Genomic DNA, 20,843 nt, shown 5'->3' with positions numbered 1-20,843 from the left:
CCTTTTTAACATGAAGGATGACTCCTACTGTACATGTCAAGGGCAGCAGTGTAACCTGTGCCTCCAGCAGGCCTTACTCATCTTTCTCTTGCCATCTCCTCCATGTCCTTTGATTGTGGCTTCATTCTATTCTAGAGGACAGATCGTGCTAAACTACATCCAGCCCACAGATTCCTAATGGAAATTTTTGTCAGATGGATGGTTTGGAAGATTGAATGCCAAAAACTATAAAAACATACTCGTAAGATGCATTGTCAGCCATGTTGGATATTTCCCTCTCTTCTGACTACTTAATTTGAAGAGACACTTCTGACAGACAAAAGCCACAGTACCTTTTTTCTGCGCTGTTAAATAAGAAGGGGCATCTCTTCATCTGCCTGTTTTTGATGTAAGAGTGAAGCTCAGAACAGATTTGTGACCATCACTTGGAAAAAAGAGATGTCAAAGTCAGTCGGTTGAGCAGGTGTATTAAAAAAGATCTCTTACTTTCCCCTCCGTCTCTACCGTTTGTGGTTCTGAAAAGTGAAATGTGGGAAAGACAAAGGATGAGATTTAAGGAAACCCACATTTGCTGTATGCCTTTGCAGTCCACGGATTTGTTTTTCCGTTGTCTGGATGCACACACCATGCAGTCTTTCAGGAGGAAACACCCAAATAATCCTGTAATCCTTATCCTTAATCCATGTGCAAATCCTCTACTTTTGAAAAGTATTTGTCAAAAATGTTGACATAAAATCATACAGGTCAAAGACATTTCCAGGGACAAGCTTCAGACAGTTGCAAATGAACAAAGGTCAAGCTGGATGCTAAACTTCTGCAGTAAAATGACACGTATTCAGTACTACTGCGAGTTATAAAAAGTAACTTTCTCTTTTGCACTGTGAAAAATGGCCTGCAGACACATAAAGCCTGACAGGGGAAGTGTGCTACATGCAGCCTTCAGTTCGTTGGCATGAATGATGCACATTGAGCTATTCTTAAATTAAATTCATAATGCTATACTCTTGCCTTAACATTTTAAGGAGATTACCAATCAATACATCTCGATTTTTCCATGCAGCCAACACGCTCAGTCTCGTGTTTGCACTGCAGACCTCTGGCATGTCGTTCACAGCTCCGCCGTGTTGGTGTGGAGACCACAGAGGATGAAAAATTTATCTCTGAGATGCTGCCTGAGTTCTGACTCATGCCAACAGCTCAATGACTCTTATAATATCAATTTTCCTTTCACTGGTTTGTAGTCTGTGGGCAGCTAACTTGAGCTCTGACAACGATGACAGCTTTTATGATTTATGACGCCGACGTCTGATTGCTCTGTGGCAGAGATAAATGGGATTGTGGTTAGTCAGCCGGTGAACTAGGCCTGTGTGTAAGTGTGCGAGGGTATATCTGTATGAATGCACCCCCTCCTTCCTGTGTTACACATGACCCTTTTAGTGTAGCCATCATAAACTCAGACAACAGCTCCTGATTGATTATTTAGTGACAGTTATATGTCCTCTATCATCAGAGAGCTGGTTATAGCCCACTGATTGATTATTTTTATGCCAAACAATGAATCAGAGATGTGTGGCTGTCCATTTGTGCTCATGAGATTTTTGTCCTTGAGGAAACTTTCAAAGTTTAGCACTAACATCAATGTTTTGAGAGCGACAAAAGCCTAAGGCCTGGACCACACATATATGGATTTTTTTTTGACCATATATTTGTGTCCTTGTTTAAGAAAAAAAAATCTCTGTCCAAACCACAGAAATATCTCTGTCCATACAAAGAGGCAAAAATAAAAATGATCTCCTCTGAAGCATGCAATGCCTGGCTGGCTGATAAGTGACAGGTTAGCAAGATCTGAAAACCATAGGAGAAGAACGTTATGTGCATGCTGAGTCAAAAACAGAAAGAAGAAGTCAACGGAGTAAGGAGATGGCGAAAAAAACAAATATAATTGAGTCATCTGTGTGGACGGACAATGAGGTTGACTTGTTACTTTATGAACATCAACATAATCAACAACATTACATACATTTGTAGAGCTGTAACGAGGGCTTAAAGTGCAAAGAACACAGAAATAACGCAGTAAATGTCGGCCATCATTCTTGTTATCAGCAACGGTTGCTACAATGACTTGTTGCTAGGCGCTTGACATCATCACGTCAACACCAGCTCTGTTTAACACCGCTACATGGATCCACTCAACCAGATAATTTTTTATTGCTTCACTTTTTTATCCGTTTTTTTAAAAATCTCTGTTCATGTGGGTGAAATCGCCGCATTCATGTGGTTGATAGGCCCAATTGGACAAAAAAAAACGTTTGTGTGGGAATATATCCATATTTGATGGTCCAGGCCAAAATAAAAAGATGAATAATTAAAAGAATCCACAAGACCTTTTTTCTCATGAATTGTGTTTCATTGGGTTGAATTAGAACCTGTTTTTACACCTCTCATCTCTCGGTGATGCATTGATGAAGTGTTGGTCTTATTTTCAATGGTTTTGTGCTTTCTCACACTTACTAGCAAAGATGTTTCTGGTGGCTTTAGTGAGATTCTTAGTACAGGCAGATGGTCCTGATAATGTGTTGTCCAGGTAGCGTCCACACTTTTTTCCATCAGGTGCTAGCAATGATTAATTTTGGCTTATAAATCAGGTGTTTTTTTTTCCCTCAGACAAAAAAATAAACAAATAAAATACTTTAAAATATAAACCAGAAGCCAGTTTGTGTAGCTTTCGGTGTGAAAACCAATGCGAGACTGGGAAGTGTAACAAGCATCGCATTGAAACTAAACAAAGCTGTAACCAGAGACAAGCGAAATGTTGAAGAAAAAAAAAAGAGTGGCTTGTGACCTTATTGACTCAAACTTTTTCTTGTTTTTGTTGTCGTGTAACAGAACGCACACCAAGACGACGGCTAAAAACATCATTCATCGTCTGTTTATCTTCTGCAGTCACGCTGTATCACATGAGCTTCTGTGAGGTCTCACCACAAATGTCAGGCATGTGGTGTAGCAGTCTTGTGGAGTCGACATTTCAATACCTGAGACTTCCTTAACAAAAAAAGATCTTGCTTTTCTGTGAACTCTCATAGATTAGTAAACTGAGCCATTAAATATGTGTCATGGTGTGTTCAGGTTCAGATTGAGTTTAACTCTGTCATTGAATTAGGTGAAACACCAACTTCCAATCTATATGATAAACAGGACAAGCTGTGTCATAATTGACTTCCTGTTGTCTTTATGACCTTATGCAAATACTTTATTTTTGCAAGACATATACTAGAAATATTTCTGGACAAGCTGCGAGGAAATAAAGCTTGTCAGTCAGGAGGGAAAGAAGGGGGCTGGAATCTGCAGTCATGACTCCCTGATGGGGCTGTAATATTCCATGCTGCCACTTGTTTTCAGCTCATTTGTGTATTTTTGGACTGAAGATGTAAATAAGAAAAGCGTCAGTGCAGTTATTTTGTATGCAGCGCTGCTAATTAAGAGCTAATAAATGACTGAATTAGTTTGTGTCCCCAAAAGGAGGAATAATTTCTGCCACTGAGCTGTGGAAATATGTCCCAGAAAACTGTGAAAATTCAGAAGCACCAGTGTTTGTGAGATGAAGTGGAAGTAAACTCTGTTGTGCATTGCTGTGTTTTACATACATCTCTGAATTTTCAGTTTTAGTATGCAGGGTTTTGATCCGTCCCAAGGTTTTGCTAAAATATGGCAGTATGTTTTGAAGGTGAAGAAGGCTAAATTTTGTCTTAGCTGTCTTTCTCTCGGCCCGTCTGTCCCTCGAAGTGTGCCTGATGAAGCATCAGAGCGGCAAATTTCACACCTGCTTCTCCCAGATGTTAAATCACAGATGCTGCTTCACTTGCTGCAGTGGTCAGTCTGAAAGTATGAAGCAAATTTGGATCGCATTTGTTGAAGTTTTTTATTCCCTTATTTTGCAAAGAAAACAGGACCAACTGGATTGAAGCGCTTTTTAGCTTTCCTGCTTTTTTGTCTTTTTCATCATGCGACTGTAGCGCACCCTTTTCCTCCCTATTTTTATGATCAATGCCTTCAGTTTGACTTTAAATCAAATAAAAAGCTGAATCTGTTCTTTAAGTCATGGGAAAATTGCTTTCATTGCGTTAAGTATAACACAAAAGCCACTGGATACATTAAAAAAAAGACAGCAGCAGTAGTTAAAGTAAACCAGACAGGATACGTTTAATTTTATGTGGAAAATGGAGGAACATGTTTAGACCACTTCTTGAATGTCTGAATGGAAAGTCCAACCTCTTCCACTGTAGACAAATCTAGATGAAAAACCACAAAAATGTCTGGATATAACAAAGCTTCAGCCTCAGACGGTGTCTGTTTTAAAGTGTAAGAGAGCAGTAAAACATTTTACTCTAAGAACTCTGTGTAAGTCTGTTAGTTCTGCATTGATTTTGTTTAATGGTCCGATTCCAAACACACTAAAGATGTGGAATTAATTAAGACTTCTTAACATAGAAAGGCACTGGTTTGCATTGCTTGACTGAAGCAGACAAAGGAAAATAAAGTGCTTCATTGCTTTGCTATCACAATGTTCAGTAAAATTTAACACCTAAGTTATTATCTGGTAATGCACGTTCATACATTTGTGTTTCGGGCGTACATCTAAAGAGTCAATTTGGTATTCTGTCTCTGCAAAACCGCCGTAACTGCGCTGCTTTGTAATGGCTCAGCAAGAAACAATTGGCAGCTGAGTGCAGCTTCATTTAAACAGTCCTCTGAGAGTCTCATTTACCCAGACACAGCCTATAGACTTGGCTCAGGATTCCCCGCAGCCTAATGCAAATAGCTACAGAGTATTGATACACTTCACAGGCAGATTAAACATCCTCTCCTGTAGCTGAGAACAGAAATGTTGCTTTGAGGTACAAAAGTTCTATACATGATCGTCTCCTGGCTAAGGCTGTACTGTGTCTTTTACTAATGGTATTAATTGATTTCATCATCATGTTTGTGTTTGCTCGCAGGGCGCTGACTCCTGTTGATGGTAATTGCTATTGAAGGGTTGTTCCTGTGTCACAACCCGGCAGCTGGAGAGCACGCCTTGAGTCTGGTTACTGGATGTAAATAAAGAAACGCTCAGTGCTGCAGTGGTGAGTTTTTCCTCTGAGGGCTCGGTCACTTGAGGTTCTTTTTTTTTTTCTTCCTCTCCTTAAAAGTTATTTTGTTGCAGTATTTTTCCAGAATATAACAACAGTATTTTCAAGTTGAAATAAAGAAGTAACTGTTAAATTTCTCATTTGTTTGCTTTGTTATCCTATTGATCATGCTGCAATTGAACCTGTAGGGATTGATTGCTGTCTCAATGCGACGTCCTGTCTTTCTTTTTACAATTACAGCAGCTAGCCCAAGGGTGTTCTCCATTGTTTGTCCATGTGTCACAAGTGATATCTCAAACATGGATGACTGGACTTTGAAGGCACTTAGAGGAGTGGTGCATTTTATCATTGCATGTTGGGTTACAAAAGCCTTTGGCCATGATAAAAAGGGATTCAAAACATAGATATAGCATGTGTTTGCTCTTTTTACCAGCTTCCTCCATGCATTTGCATCCTTCAAATGCCTCTCACTGCCTCTTTGTAAGTAGTTATCTTAAATACAGTTGTTGAATGTTGTTGACAGACATTTCTTATCTGGATTCCTATGCTAGTCCTGAAAATCTTTTTTTGTCACTGCTATTTCCTATTACTTCCTGAACTTTGAAGGTTTTTGTAATGAGAAAGAAGAAGTTCATTTGCAAAGGTGCTTATGTCAGACCAAAAGCAGCTTACCTAGCTCCACTTCTTTTAATCCCTCTTTCCCCTTTATTCTTATTCATATTTTATTAGCAGACAAACAAACGCAGTTTGAGTGTCTCCATCCAGTAGCTTAAAACACTTTCATTGACTTGTTTTGGAAATCTTTTTTTAGCTTCTCAAACATCCGCCAAATTGACTTAGCTTTCAGCTCCACTTTATGGCAGAGGATGAAAATGAGTGCACATATGGTGCCTCAAATATAACGAGGACAACAAACAAAAACTGTGGCTGCGAGGGAGCAACTAAATGCTCAGGACTCAGACAGAAGGGGCTCCGTTGAACAGATTTTTGGAGTTCAGACACTAAAGCAGGAAAAATTTGGGGTAAACAATCTAAAAATAAATGCTGCCTTGCTGATGGCAAGAGATCCCTGATTGTCTGTGCACAAATGGTGTAGCAGTGAAGTAATTCCCATGCGTAGTAAGAAAAAAAAAAAAATCTGAAACAAGAGACCTTTGTTGTTTGAGAAAAAAATAAGGAAAAGAAGACTCTGAAGCTGTTTCAAAATACTACGATAAGAACAGCCCATCACTGTGATCTTTTACTGATACTGAAGTTATTTTCTAAAGTCTTAGATTACAAAAAAGGTAAGGGGTGATTTACCTTATAAGAATGTCGCTAGTAATTAAAAGTGAGGACATTTTATTTAAAGGTTACATTGATGAGTTATTCTCACTATCCCTACACAGTTCATGAGATATGCTCATTTATTGACATTCAGAGTAACTGTGATTTGATTAGGGGTCTATTATATATTTGCTTCCTATGAGATATATTGCTATATTAAAAAAAAAAAAAAACAGAAGAAATGCTTTGTAAAAATATGTAATCACAAATTTTTGGGTCATTTAAGACTAAATCTTGTGATCACAAGTAAATCAAACCCCTCTTATATTTTTTTTTTCACACTTGATGCAGACCTCTGAAATCTGCTCAGAAAAGTAGAAACACAAACAGGAAGAAACCTAGATGATCAGTGAAAAATTGTAAAAAGAAGGGTCACTCAACCCGTTGTAACAAGGCAACCTGCCCTGTGATAGTCACCTCTAATTAAGAGACAACCCACTGTAATTTGGCTGCAGGTGTCACCACTGAAAGTAAACACTCTGTGTTGCCGCTTTATATAATGAGGCCTGCCCCTAGACCAAAAGCCAAAATAACCAGTAAAAGCAAGAGAGCTATTTGTACTGTTCACAGTTTACTTGCATACAAGGTGGTCCACTCCCGCTGTCAATCAGCATGATGTTTCATCTCATGCCTTGCAGTGTCACTTTGTTTCACATACATCAAAAATGTAATGATCAGCATTATATTGGGCAACTTTAGTGGCTACATTTATATTTTTTCTTATTTGAAAACAATTCTTGGAGTATTTTTTAGAACCTTTACACCCTTAAAAAAATAGTTATATGTTATAAAAAATTTGCATGTTAATCTTTAACTTACACTTTTTAAAGTCTTATTTTAAAAAAAAGTATCATCATATAAGAGTTATCTCTGGACATTTAGACCACTTGTGTGTTTCCAGAATGGTTTAACCCTGCATGTGTACATAATTTGGTGACTTTAGTACAGAAAGAGAAAGCCTCAGCATTCTGTGACAAAAAATAAAAACGCTGCAACTATTTGTCGGCCTGTTTCCTGTCAGGTAAGGAATGCAAGGAAGGATTTTGCCAATGAGAGTTTATTTTGGTGGTGGTGGTATTATATTTTGTTTTTTATCGTTTGGTTTTTATTCTTGTTTAAACCTATGAAGGCTCGGATATTTTATTTGACACTTTAAGTAGGATTATGCAAACTGTAATCCAAGCGAGGTCAGTTTTGATAGGGGTGAAAGAGATGTTAGTTCGCACGTTATCCTCATATCCCCCTTTGATCTCGTACTGTACTTTGAAAATGGAGCATGACACATAACCGTCCAAGGTAAAACATGTGACCCGCTCTAACCGAAGCCTGCCAGTCGCTAGGGGGGTTGGAGCCAACACATTTTCATTGGAAAGTGGGTGACATTCCCCTTTAAGCTATTGAATCATCAACACTCAGTGCTGAATCACTGACTCCCCATTCATGTGCATCAAAATAAAGCTGAGTGGAGTACCCCACTCAGCTGCAGTATTGTCATTCAGTAGCATGATAGATTGGATGTAGAAAATCTTCCCTTAGCAGCTTGTGACTGCATACCATGCCGCAAATAACACTATTAAAAAATGCACATACACACAGACAGTAGCAAACAGTTAAGCACACGGAACAAGGAGAGCTTTCTCTCCCATGTGAATGAGCAGCTACGGCTGAATGGTTGAGTGTGTCCTCTGTCTTTGTGAGGTCGACAGCCCAGGGAAGATTAGGAAGAAGCTGATGAAATGAATGAGAAAGGAAGAAAGAGGAGAGAAAGAGAGGGAGGGGGGAAAACTGATGGCTCAGGGAAATCGCCAGCATTACACTTGCTTTAAGGGAATTATCTCGGTGAGAGTTCTGCAGAGTCTGAAAGTGGACACATGCATGAAATATCTGCAGGCTTAAATCTCTCATTAAATCTACATCAAACCGATCAGCTCCTCCCGTTTGTTGCCATTTGTGTTTTTAGCTTCACCGCCCTCCCCCCAGCCCTTCCATCCTGAACACGTTTATTTTTGTAAATCTTTTGCATTATTCATTACCAGCCCTTAGCTCGCCTGGGGCATGCCTCATGGGTGGCCGGCATGCACAGGTTATAATCTCACCTGCGCACAGCCTTCATATATTTTTAGCTTAACCTTTCTGCCATTTTTAAATCATATTGAAGCTGTTATATAACAACCACGACAAAGGGTCTGTTGTTGACTGGGTGTAGGACCCTTTTCAAACAGCCCCTAACAGTCTCTAACTGGTGGCCAGTGTTGGCAAGAAGAAAAAAGGGTGGGGTTGTAAATGATAGCTGTTTTAAAATAGTCCCTCTCCCAGACATGCGTTACCAGAGCCACGGCACAACACAGCTCCCTGCTCCTTCTCACTTACTGGTTCCATATGTTCATTTGGCACCATGCTCTATACTATCACACGGCTCCCAGCCTTTCATATAGATGACAACAATTGGCTTTCAGTATGATGACTTACTGAACAAATGTTTCATAATCAGAGCAATCCGTCTCCTAATTAGCCCCCTTCAGTTTCAAACATGTGGGAGGGATTCTTTTAATTGAAGCTAACTAACTATTAATAGATCCTTTGTGGGGTGAAAGCACAGTCATGACATTTGATTCACATTTTTAAGTCTTTAGATGAATTGTACTAGCTTTTGTGATGCTCTATTAACCAACCAAAATTGAGGTTTAGTGATTAAATTCCCATTAACTCTGACCTTGCTTTTGTGTTGAGTGCAGCTCTCTCAGTTGTCAGGATGTTTCTTTTTCCTAGATTTGGGTGACCCAACTTGGGCACCAACTTATGCACTGGTGGCATGAATTATGTGCACACTATAAGGTTCTCCTAACTGGTTCATGACTTGTTGAAGGGGTGGACCTCAAACATTAAGGTCTGCCCTTAGCTCAAAGTAATAGCCTGTCCTTTAGAGGTTTGTGGAGCAAGGACTTGGCAGTTTCAACATGGTGTTTCAGACAGATGCTGAAATAAGGGTTTTCCAAAAACCAGTGTGAGAAAAATCTTAACTTGAGCTGTAGAGATATCCGAAAGATGTTGTATTTCTGTGTGTACTGAATTCTGCTTTAAGACACCAGTGTCAACATTGAGTTCTTCTTCTTCTTCTTAATCCTGTTAGGAAAGAAAGATAGAGGTCCAAATAAAAGGGATGGCCATTCAGAGTCCAATGGTGTTGTCTTTCCACCTCTGACCATCCCTCTGGATTTACCACTGATTAACATGTGGCATTTTAACCAGTGAGCTTAGTGTTGTTAGCATTTAGCTTAAAGCACAACTGTCCTGAAGAATAGTCAAATAGGGATGCTGGCTATGCAGTTTTAGACTCTAATCTGCTGAAAGAGCACACAGCCAGTTCAAGCCATAGTTCCACAGCTTAGTCCAAAATGGTGAATGGATTGTATTTAGAAAATCACTTCCTGTAGTCTCTGCCACATTTATACATGATGGCAAAGCCTCTATGTAAAGTGCTCAAGGGATGAACTGAGAGAGCTGGGAATGAACTACCACTTGAGGAATGACCCACTCTATCACTGAGCTTCAGCTGCCCTACAGCAGCCCCTGTATCCTCCTCATGGTGTCGACTGTGCTTGAAAAAAGAAAGTGCTATTTGTTGCTCATTTTTAGACTTGGCATTTTCTGTATGTTCTGTTTAAAAAAAGACTATGACTTCAACTCTGACATTTCTGCTGACCTATAACTTTTGTAAACAGTTCAATCCAGCTGATGCTCCTGGCATTTGAAAGCCATCAAAAGTTAAAGTTTTATAAAGCGTAAAAAGTTACTGGAGGAGAGTGTGAATGTAATGTATTAAAAAGGCAACTCCTGCGTCATTTCAGTTGATGTGGCTCAAGGCTGTGTGAGGATACAATAAGTTTTATAAGGTCATGTTCACAGCAGTAGACATACCCCAACCTTGATACAGGATGAGTAAAACAGATTCAGATGCATATTCTTTAGCATGTTTGTCATCAAGCTTTAACAACATGGTTTTGAAAATGAAGACTTTTCTTTTTTTTTTTTTTTAGAAAGAATGGAAAATGAAGAGAGGGACAGAGACATGTGTCAGTCATGTAGTTTAACTGCATGAGTGCATCTGTTCTCTCACTTTACTGCACAATTTTGTTGCCTTATTTCTAACAATACACCATTACTCATGCTCCATCTTTTTCTGGCTGTCACATTGAGAACAAATCATCTCTTTGCTCCCTGTGCAACATCTTTTTTTTTTTTTTTTTTACATTTCTTCAAAGGTTAACTCACCTTTTCAGCACTAAGTTCTCTTTAACTCCTGAAATTTCTAGGCGAGGACATTTGGTTCGCTCCTCTCATGACATAAAGTTTGATGGGTTGTCAAAGTGACATGAGTAATGTTCTCTCTGGAGTATTTTGTCATCTGGAAAAAGTGACATCATAGATTATAGATGGGGTTTAGTACTCAAACATTTGACATGTTTGTTTTGTCCTGAAGGAGAGATCAGACTTGAGCCAGCCTTAAGGTAAATAAAGTCATTCTGAATATGCAAATTTTAACATCAGTACTAATGGACTGATGAAATGATTAAATTACTTGGTGTTTATCTTTTGCTTGGTAATCACAGGGTTAAGGTAATCTCAGATATTCTACTAGATTGATCCCAGATCTGAACCTTATTGGTCTGTTATGTATTTGATCTGGGTCAAGACCTCATTTGTCAGTGTTTACATGAGGTCCTGTTGCAGGAAGAGTGAGTGCTAAACCCTCCAGGCCACAGAGGATGTTGACTAACTGAACCCATGTGTCGTATTTAAACTTGTAAACCATGCTAATCAGAAACGCGCCAATGTTGGTGGTGGTGAGGATTCTTTAGTTAAATTCTTTTCCCTGGGATTGAGTGGTAATGGGTAAAGCCATGTGAGTGGCATGGCTTCCAGGGTAAACGGTGAATGTAAATTGTAAAGATGCACCTTTATAAACCTGGAGATTCACTTGAAATCCTTTGGCTTCTCTCTTAGACCACAGTTTTTGTTTTGAGTAATTACATTAGGAGGACCAGATCCTACCTGAGACTGGGGGCAATATCCCAAATCGATAGCATGGACCATCCTGAACATCCTGAGCAGTGCGGCTGATCCTCGACCAACCCAAAACATTGTGCCATTCTGCTGTTGGTCTTCTTTCCATTGGCTTGCAACTGCAGCACCTGTCAAATTCAACCCCCCACCACCCCCCAAAAAACAGACCAATCACTGGTTTTGTGGTTCATGTCATTTCAATGCATAGTTTGGAAAGAGGTGCACATCAGGTGACCCACATATTTTTTTCTGTGCTGAAAAGGGCTTTTCAGATCTGTAGGATAAGGTGCTCCATCGGTTTGATGCAAAATGATCTGGGTTTAACAAACATGAGTGCATGACTTTGAAATTTTTGCAGAGGCTGTGAAATAAAATTAAATCTTTTAATATTCTTTATTTCAAGGTATTGAATAAGATACATTGGTCATTGAGAAAGATGGGTGAGCTGTGATAACTATAGCAAAAAAAAAAAATCAGCTGAGTATGCCATCAAAATTACAATCTGACACAGCTCTTCATTTAAATAGACTTTCTTGCATTTAATTTACACAATTGTTAAGCTCAGCAACTGTATAACTGTGATTTTTTTTTTGATTTGCAGGAAATAATAAGTTGGTGCCTCACTTCCAGCTCTGTGTTGCCTAAAGTGTAGCTCACAGTCAGACAGTCAGAGTGTGATAGATTAAAAGCCATCTGATAGACACAGACGGGTTAAATCACAGCACATATCCAACCACTGATATCAACACATTTTTGCATGTTATGGCCTTGGCTAGAAGCTAAATACACAGCTTCTGTCAATGCCATTAGTAGTCAACAATTACGAACATGTGCACGCACAGATACAGTCACACTGTTGCCGGGGGTGACACCTTGAGATCACGATGTATGTGATGGAGTCAGTCAACCAGGAATGACCTCTTTTAATGCAGCCGCCCTGTTCAGTCCTCTGCTAATGAGTGGTTGTGACTCATAATCTATACTGTGTGCTAATGCCAGAGGGGTTGATTGGACTCATGTGTCTGTGCATTTGTGTGTATATCCAGTGTCAGGCTGTGTTATGCAAAGTGGCTCTTAGACATAATTTCTCTTGATGGGGTGACAATTATTTATGAAGACTCTCTGTTTTCCTCTGGCGACTGACATTTAGCCTTTTGCAGCAATATCAAGGGCTGTTCTTATATATTGAGTACCGCTGGGTGCATAATTAACAGTTGTGCTTCACTGAGGGAATGTTGTGTTTGATGTTCTAACAGTATTTTACAAGACCTGACAACAGGTGATGCCAGGGGGATGTATCAACAGTTTACACACTTTGCACTCTTTTTTTTAGATCTATTTCCAAGCTAACCACAATAAATTTGCTGAACAGTGGCCTTATGTGACCATTTCTTGTTATTGAAAGATGATAGTACAAGCAGGGGTGGAAAAATATCAACAAGTGGATTCAATGAATCAATGATTCACTGTCGTCCATTGTGGACATATTATGTAGTTTCTTCTTGACACTTGTAGAGAAAAAAAAAACCTACTTCAGCTCAGCCTCACTTCTTGCACCTCTGCCCAAAATAGTTCAGATGCCTCCCTCTGGCACTAAGTCAAGGATCAGCTGAACCTGCAGTGGCTCCTTGAGCGGGTTGGGCTGAAGTGCTTCTTTTGCTGCCTTGTGCGCTGGCAAGGTGCACAAAGCTGTCAACAGAGGTGTCAAGGAGTCAAAACATTTTATTTTGAGCAAGCAAGAAAATGGGAAGTGTAGAAAGAAAAAGAATGGATGTGAGCAAGGGACAAAGAAACAGGATAGGGGCTGGAATGATGCTGATGTACTGACAGGAAACATGCATCCAAGATCAATATAACTTTTTCATTTGATACATACTTCAGTCTTAAAGCAACACACATTAATGCCTTGTCTTGAAGTGTCTTAGTGACTGAGATGTCACCTTTCAAACAAGTGTTGCATCAGTTATGCCTTAATGTTGTGTTAGACATTGACAGGTAAGCTTTGATCATGTTTACTTCAGGCTGCATACTTGGAACATTACGACTTTTTGCTACTGTGGATTCAACTCACAACTCCATTGGATGACTATTTTTAATTCCTGAGTAAAAGGAGAATATATTTTGTAGCAGAAAATTAAAGAAGTGAGAATGAGTCACTCCCCTCTTCATCACAAACTCCCTCTGTATGTGACTTCCATCCTAATCCCTGACTTCAGTTTGTTTCAGAAGCGAAGCCTTTTTTTAGGCAGGCAAAAGGCTCCAAAAGCCGTCAGCTGTTACCCCATCTGCATAAGATGCTGAACTGTGCTGGAGTTTATTGCAGTCATCTACAACTATCACAGCATCATCTGGTCTGTCAGCTCCACCTGAGGAAGTATGGCCTACTCCGCAAAGAAAATTAAAAGATAGGATCACTTATTTAAATAAGTAGACTTGTTGTGGTTTGGAGTTTGTTTATTGAGGTTGTCAAACTCATCAACATCTGTGGAGGAGATTTCAAAGCAGGACAAATGAAGGCAGCATTTTGAAAAAGCTTTCTGTCAGGGTTCAGTTGGTGATTGAGTTTTTTTTCCCAGTAAATGAAACATAATTACAGGTCTCATCTGATTGCCTTGATTTCAAAGCTCTGTGCTTGTGAAGGGGAAAACATGTTCTGAGAAAACTTAAAAAACAAGGATCACTGTATGCATTTGAATGAATTTGAGGATAATACTTCGAGGACCACAGAGATGCTCTGAGTCCTCCTTCACTGAACTGTACTGTCAGAGGACGGTCACAAGAGAGAAATGCAACGCTGACTGCATTTTTATCAGTTTATCTTCAAACTTTTCTGCAAATGTGCAACTTTGGATGTGAAAGTCTGATTTTTGTGTTTGGTAATCTGACCTTAAAAGAGAGAGTTAACCTTAGTATGAGAATGATGTAAGGATGCCTAGTCTAATGAACCTATTAGTGAGCCTCAATTGCAGCCGTGTTTTCTTATTTGTAGCAACAGTGTATCTAAATGACTAGCTGTAGGAGGGGAGAGCCTATCATTGAACACTGCTTTGAGTTCCTGCCACCGGGAGAAAAAAAGTTTGATGTCAGAAATGTGAGTGAACTTCTTCTCCCCCCCTGGAATCGGGGTTAATTGCGCTGTTTAAAGTTTGGATTAGCTGGAGGCGAGCTCTATTAACAGCAGTCTGCATTTGCAAACAGTTTTGTCTTCAGGTCTCACAAATGAAGAAGCAACATGACGTGAAAAGGTTCATTTAAGAATCAGCAAACCTCAGCATTCCTCTCCTACTTCATTAGCATCAAATTGCTCACCAGTTGTCTTTAAAGTATCACAATTGACATCTGCCACGGTGTTTGATTGCTCTCATGGATCTGCAGAGGTAGCTGGAAGGAATGCGGAGGTAGCTGGATTCACTAAGACTTGCAGCTGCGGAGGATTTTGTTGCAGACTTAGCATCAGAGTGGAAACAACTGTCAAGAAAAGGAGCATAACGCAGTTTTTTTTTGCTTCTGCTGGGGGGAAATAAGGGTCAAATCTGTGGTGCAAGATATTCCCCATCATTTTCAGCGAAATAAAGCTTCTTGATGCAGCGTAATAATGAGATTTCATTTTGTTGCACAGTTGTGTTTTACTCCAGACATTCTCATAGCACCAGAGCGGGCAACCTTCAACCTCCGCTGTCACTGCTATTCCTCCCTTTCCTTTTTGTCTGTTCTTGATAGTTAGCGGAGGAGGCACGATAGAATCCCTACAGCAGAGAGAAGCTGTGGCTGGGAATGTTCTTAAAGTCAAAGCAATGTATTCACTCACGCTAAATTAGCTGTAGCATCCTGAGAGAAGAGGCTGCATAAGTGTTAGCGTAGCCTGTCCCCCTCTTCTGCTGCGTTACTTGATAACACAGCAAGGGAGAGAAAACACAAGGTGAGTCATAGAAACTCACAGCTGGCTTATGTAACATATCTTACTTTTTATAAGCCAAAAAAGCAGCCAAAGCTCCTTTACACTCTGCTTTTCTGTCATTACTCTGTTATTATCTGTCTGTCAAACATTCCAGCTCTCATGTTGTATCACCATAGAGCTGTGAAGTGTTGATAAAAGTGATTAAATTCCAATGCCATGTTTGGTTAGTTGATGTAGGAAGGCCATTTCAAGGACATTTTTCATGTATTGGAACTCGGTTGTTTCAACATTACATCAGCCCTGAAAGTTGTGGGCCAGATGCAGCTTCGATACGCAATACCAGATATGAAGAGCAGGAGCGAGGGTGGTGTTTGATTTTAGGTTAGTATTCAGCAGGCATAACATGAAGCTAAGTGAAGAGGAGGTGTTCAGATTTATCATTTATAAGAATGTCTCAAGTTATAAAACTACAGAACTGACCCACTGTGTGTCAGCACTTTGCAGTGGTACGATTTAAATGTCACCTTTTCTCCTCTTGATTTTGATGCAGGCTGCACTTCATGCATATCAAGTAATGTGTACATGCATATGTTGCATGGAAGAATATGTTAATCATAGCTAACTTTCTGGAAGGTGACTTCTGTGTAAGATCCTTGTGGCATTTCAAGGAGTCACCATAGCACCTCTGTGGATGTCTTGAATACAGATAATGAAGACACGCACACACACACACTTATCCACAGGACATCGATGGGTGTGGAGTTTTTTCAACCACGTTGTCCATATGTCCATGCAGATACCATATGGTGTGCAGCATTCACCCCACAAGCCTTTTAAAGGGATGAGATGAGTTTTTGAGGGGTCTGCTTTATTGCAGTGCATGTTGTGGTTTAACCCCAGAATGTATAAAGGGAAATTTCAGTATTTTTGAAATGGGGTGGCATAAGTTGCATTAGCCAAAATGGATAATGGTCAGCTCAGCCTGGTATTTAACAACAACCCAAAATGTAATTAAAAAACATGTAATAAAGCCCCCCCCCCCCCAATTTTTTTAAATAGTTATATATTTATTTCCCTATTTTTCATCACATTTCAGTTCATCGTTACAAACCAGGCTATAACAAGCCCCTTCAATGACAAATGGATAGGATGGACAGCATGCAAGCAAGGCTACCATTTCTATAGACGGGGGGGCTGAGTCTGCCCCATATTTTAATTACTTTCGAGAGACTCAAGCTCACGCACTCATCCAAGTTTAAGTGTACGCTCTACTTGGGGATTTTCAGCACTTTGCCAATTAAAAGCCTTGTTTTTGGCAATCAGAAGGACTCCCTTTTTATTGGATGTTCACTGCACACTTGTACTTAGTTTTTTGATTTCTCATATGAATCAGAACTGTATGTGCCACTGGCAAAACACCCTAGGTGCTCTGACCTCTTTTTTAGTCTTCCTCTGTTTGTCACTGTTGAGTCTCTGCCTTTCATTAGGCAGCTGGGGATTCACATCTTTTTTTATTTGTGTGTAAGTCTTTGAGTCGGGTGGGGTCCATACGAGTGTCACCTCTATATTTTGGAGTTCAGAAGACCCCCCCTCTTTTTGTGCCTCTAACAGTGGGATCACTTTCAGTTAATGGGATTGGACAATTGGGCATCATCTGCTCTTTTCCCCCACCCCTCTGTGGATGCTTCGCCCATTTACTGCTGCTCTTTTTTTACGTGCTACTGTGTTGCAGTATTGATGTGGTTGCTGCTGGTTAGAGTCATGTTGCCCAGAGCAGGGTCAGGAGGGTGCTTGCCAGCGGTTTCTTCTTATATTGTGGTCATATGTGACATCCTACAAACTGCCCATGGTCAACTTGGCCTGGTTTCTCCTCATTGGTGCTCCGGGTGGCGTGAGCGGCATCCCCTCAAAAAGTTGTGTCAGCTCCTTTTAAGAAGTCATACACGCTGTGCGTGACTAAGGTCTCAGTTTCAGCACAGTCAAAAGTGCCTCTATCTAAATTTTGAACCAAGCTCTTTTTTTTTAGTATTCAGCTATTTGTGATGGCAAAATTTATACAGATTCTTTGACTTAATCCACCAATATTTCAAGACTCAAAACAGCAATGTGTTATCATTTTGGTTGAAATAACTTGATTCATTTGTGGCAATTGTCTGTGACAAACTGTATCGACCTTGCATAAAATGTGTGTCTCTGAGCACCATTTGAATCAGACCAATCCATTTTAATGAGTGTATCTAGCTATCCACTTGCCTCTAATAACTAGCCTAACTCAATGACTGTGTACAAACGAGGGTCATCTGGGTTCTTTATGTGTGCTGACAGAGCGACAGACTGCCGTTCGGCGAGCTAACCCTGTAGCACAAAGCGCAGCAACTGAGAGAATGAGTTAGAGATGCTGTCAGGAAGCCCTAAAGGCTAACATTTCTGAGTGGAGCTTTTTCGAAGGAGTGAAAGCTGCTGCTTAGCGACAGAGGAGAGCAGTACGAGGCAATAAAAAGAGGGACATGGAGGGGAGGGTTTCACATTGTATGTTTAACCTGCCTATTAGGCATAAATATTTATTTTAAACATGATGAAAAATTTGGTCATGCTTCTCAGTGTTGATGCTGCATAAGACATGCATTCATTCATTGTATATTTTTCTGTTCTTACAGGTGGAGTGAGATCCAGCTGTGGACTAGGAAAGGATCAGCAGATACCACGGCTTTACCCTTGACTACTCAGTGATTCTACACGGTAAATTGAGAACTGTTGTGTTTTACATATTTAGCAAAAACTCACACAAACCAAACCACAGGTGAATAAAAGTACAAAAAAACTAAAAAAAATTATTTATAGGAATGCCATACAATAGGAGAAATACAAAATGCATTTAAAAGTCCCCAGAATTATTTTTTAGATTATCATATTTTATATTCAGTCTTTCTTTCTTGCTTGTTTTCTTTCTTTTTGTGGACAGAAATATAGATAACTTTAAAACAACAATCTTGGGTAAATCAAAGTCAGTCATGAAATAAAGATATAAAGTTATATTTTGGGTTTCAAGAGATGTTTTTTTGACATTCTGTATTCATTTCAAAGCAAGACAATCCATTCCCAGTGTTTTTTGAGCAACACAACAGGTGCATGTGGACAGGGAGTCATTGATATCTCATATGTTAATGAAATTCAGTATTGTGTCTTACGTTGCAGTGTTCTTGCTACATGACTCTATCAACCCCCAAGTTGCTCCTGTATCTCTGACAGCCAAACACGGAGTAACATTACGGATCATTGTGAAATAAAGAGGGTTCACATTCAGTAGCAGGCAGACTTCAAACCCAGCATTGCAACCTATACGTGCACCCGATGCCCACTCAAATCACCTCTAGTTCTCATCTTTACATAGAAGGTAATAAATGCAGGTTTTCTGCCCCTGTTCTCTGAAGAGTCTGAGAACATTTGGTTCACGTCTTCTCCTGTGCTGCTATTTTTAGAAATATCAAAGGATCCTGGACTTCCTTCCATCCATCTCTTTCTGTCTCTCTTGAATTTTAAATCCTCTGCTCTGTTGTGAAACAATACTGAATTCTAGGGCCTGTAAATACATTGTTGTAAAGGAAATGCAGTATGTACCCATGTCCCTTTGTTCCATTCTGTTGTGGTGACTCATTCATTCAGGATGAATATCACTTAATTCATCACTGAGAGTACTACTCGGTCAGAGAAAAGCGTTGCGTAATATCCTCTATGGCATTAGCAGTGCTTTATACAAACAATAACTGATGATGTCAAAGTGACGGAAATTTGGATTACAGACTATTGATCATAGATTTTAAAAGATGTGGTTATTTACCAGGTGGAGATGATAAAAGAGTATCATCACTTGGCTTTGCTTAAGAGTTAATTATGATTAATAAACATGTGGTTCAGTCAGCTGAATTTGATTGATTACTACAACAATAGCAATGTGGGATGAAGACAGAAATGCATAATGCAAGATTTTTTTTCTTGGATTACTAGTGTTATCCCTTGCAGGATGGCCCTTAGCTGGTTTCTGGCACCACTGTTTTTGGAGTCTCAGGCTGAAAGGTTGTCAATTTAATGTTGTCTTGCTCATTTTAGGGATGCACTGATCTAACTTTTCAAGTCCCTATACCTTTTCCTGGGCTTTGGGTATTGACCTATTATGATCCTGACCCGATACCAGTGTTATATAATAACCTGCATGCTCTGCTGTGGGAAAAGACTTGTAATGTTTTGAGTAAAAGACAAAAATGAGTACATATGGAATTACTTAAGTTAGTATTAATTTAAACTAAGTGTTTCAGTGTTAAACAGCAGTTTGGTTAAAAAATGCTTCAGAATTTACAGAAATAACTATTTGATTGTAAAATTTTAAACCCTGTAGACTAAATTATAGTTTTACCTTAGTGTCAAGTTTGGACCAACCCTTTCCCACCATTCCAATCCTGGTATTGAGTATCGGTGCCGATTCAGCTCTTAGGGGCTGGATCGGTGCCGATACTCGATACCAGGATTGGATCGGTGCATCCCTAGTTTATTTAGGAAAAATCAATAAAATAGACATCAGCAGGAAGGGTTAGGGTTAGGGTTAGGTGGGCATTGTTTAAGTCACAAACACTGTAGCTGTGTTAGAAAACCTGAAGCTGATACATAGAGTAAGGAGAGTCAGCTGGGTTAGCTTATTTTTTTTTACAAGGATTTGGAGTTAACTGTTACTAAAGGGTTAAACAGACTGTTTCAATTAAGGGAAATCATTGAAATTGTTTTCATTAAAACTCCCTAGTTGGTTGAAATATAATTGATCAATAGTACCTGTGTAATGATAAATGGTGAGCAGTCTGTTAAGAAGAAACCTCCCTTATTATACATTATTTTTGCCACTTTTCTTTTCCTTTTTCTCTCTTAAGGAATGTTTTTAGTTATTACATTTCATGTCAGTCACCCATTCGCAACATATTCTTACACAGATGGCAGAGGCTGGTATGAATGGAGCACATCAATATTAACTAATCCCATGCACGCACCGCTGGCACAACCACCAGGGTCAGTTTGGGGTGAAGTGTCGGCTTAAGACTACTCGGCATGTGGACAGCGGGATCAGGGGTTGAAACCCAAACCTTCTGAATGAGTGACAAACCACTCTACCACAGAGCCCTTAATTTTATGAAAGCATATTCCTGAACCCCTCATGAAATTTTCTACATGTATATTTTCCTTTTTGTGTGCTGTGTTTTTAGTGGCGTGGAGCAGTTATTGTTGGTTAGGAGCCAGGGACAGCTCAGACACTGGTGTTGTTACTGACAAGAGGCGACGTTTAGCGCCCTGCTTGGACATCTCTTAAATAGTCTCCACTTTCCTGCTGGCTGCTGAAGGGAAGGAGCTGTCAGGTACATAAGGAGGGCAGCGTTGAGAAGATT

General features: G+C 39.7%; 1 protein-coding gene across 4 annotated transcripts in view; it reads left to right on the top strand.

The window, feature by feature from the left end:
- Nucleotides 1-20,843, top strand: part of adarb1b (adenosine deaminase RNA specific B1b) — a 117,269-nt gene that overhangs the window by 23,267 nt on the left and 73,159 nt on the right. For 2 of the 4 annotated variants that reach the window (XM_074694363.1, XM_074694361.1), the window contains exons 2-3: nt 4,998-5,123; nt 18,075-18,156. The gene's annotated coding sequence lies outside the window, so the exon portion shown is untranslated. The remainder of the gene's footprint in view (nt 1-4,997; nt 5,124-18,074; nt 18,157-20,843) is intronic. The other 2 variants (XM_074694364.1, XM_074694362.1) reach the window with 1 other exon arrangement.

The sequence above is a fragment of the Halichoeres trimaculatus genome, unplaced genomic scaffold (genome assembly GCF_033239565.1).
Source record: "Halichoeres trimaculatus isolate MK-OKI-2021-1 unplaced genomic scaffold, fHalTri1.1 fHalTri1_scaffold_19, whole genome shotgun sequence".
Classification (NCBI taxonomy): Eukaryota; Metazoa; Chordata; class Actinopteri; order Labriformes; family Labridae; genus Halichoeres; species Halichoeres trimaculatus.
Note: the sequence above shows the minus strand (reverse complement) of the source record. Positions and strands in the feature narration are given on the sequence as shown.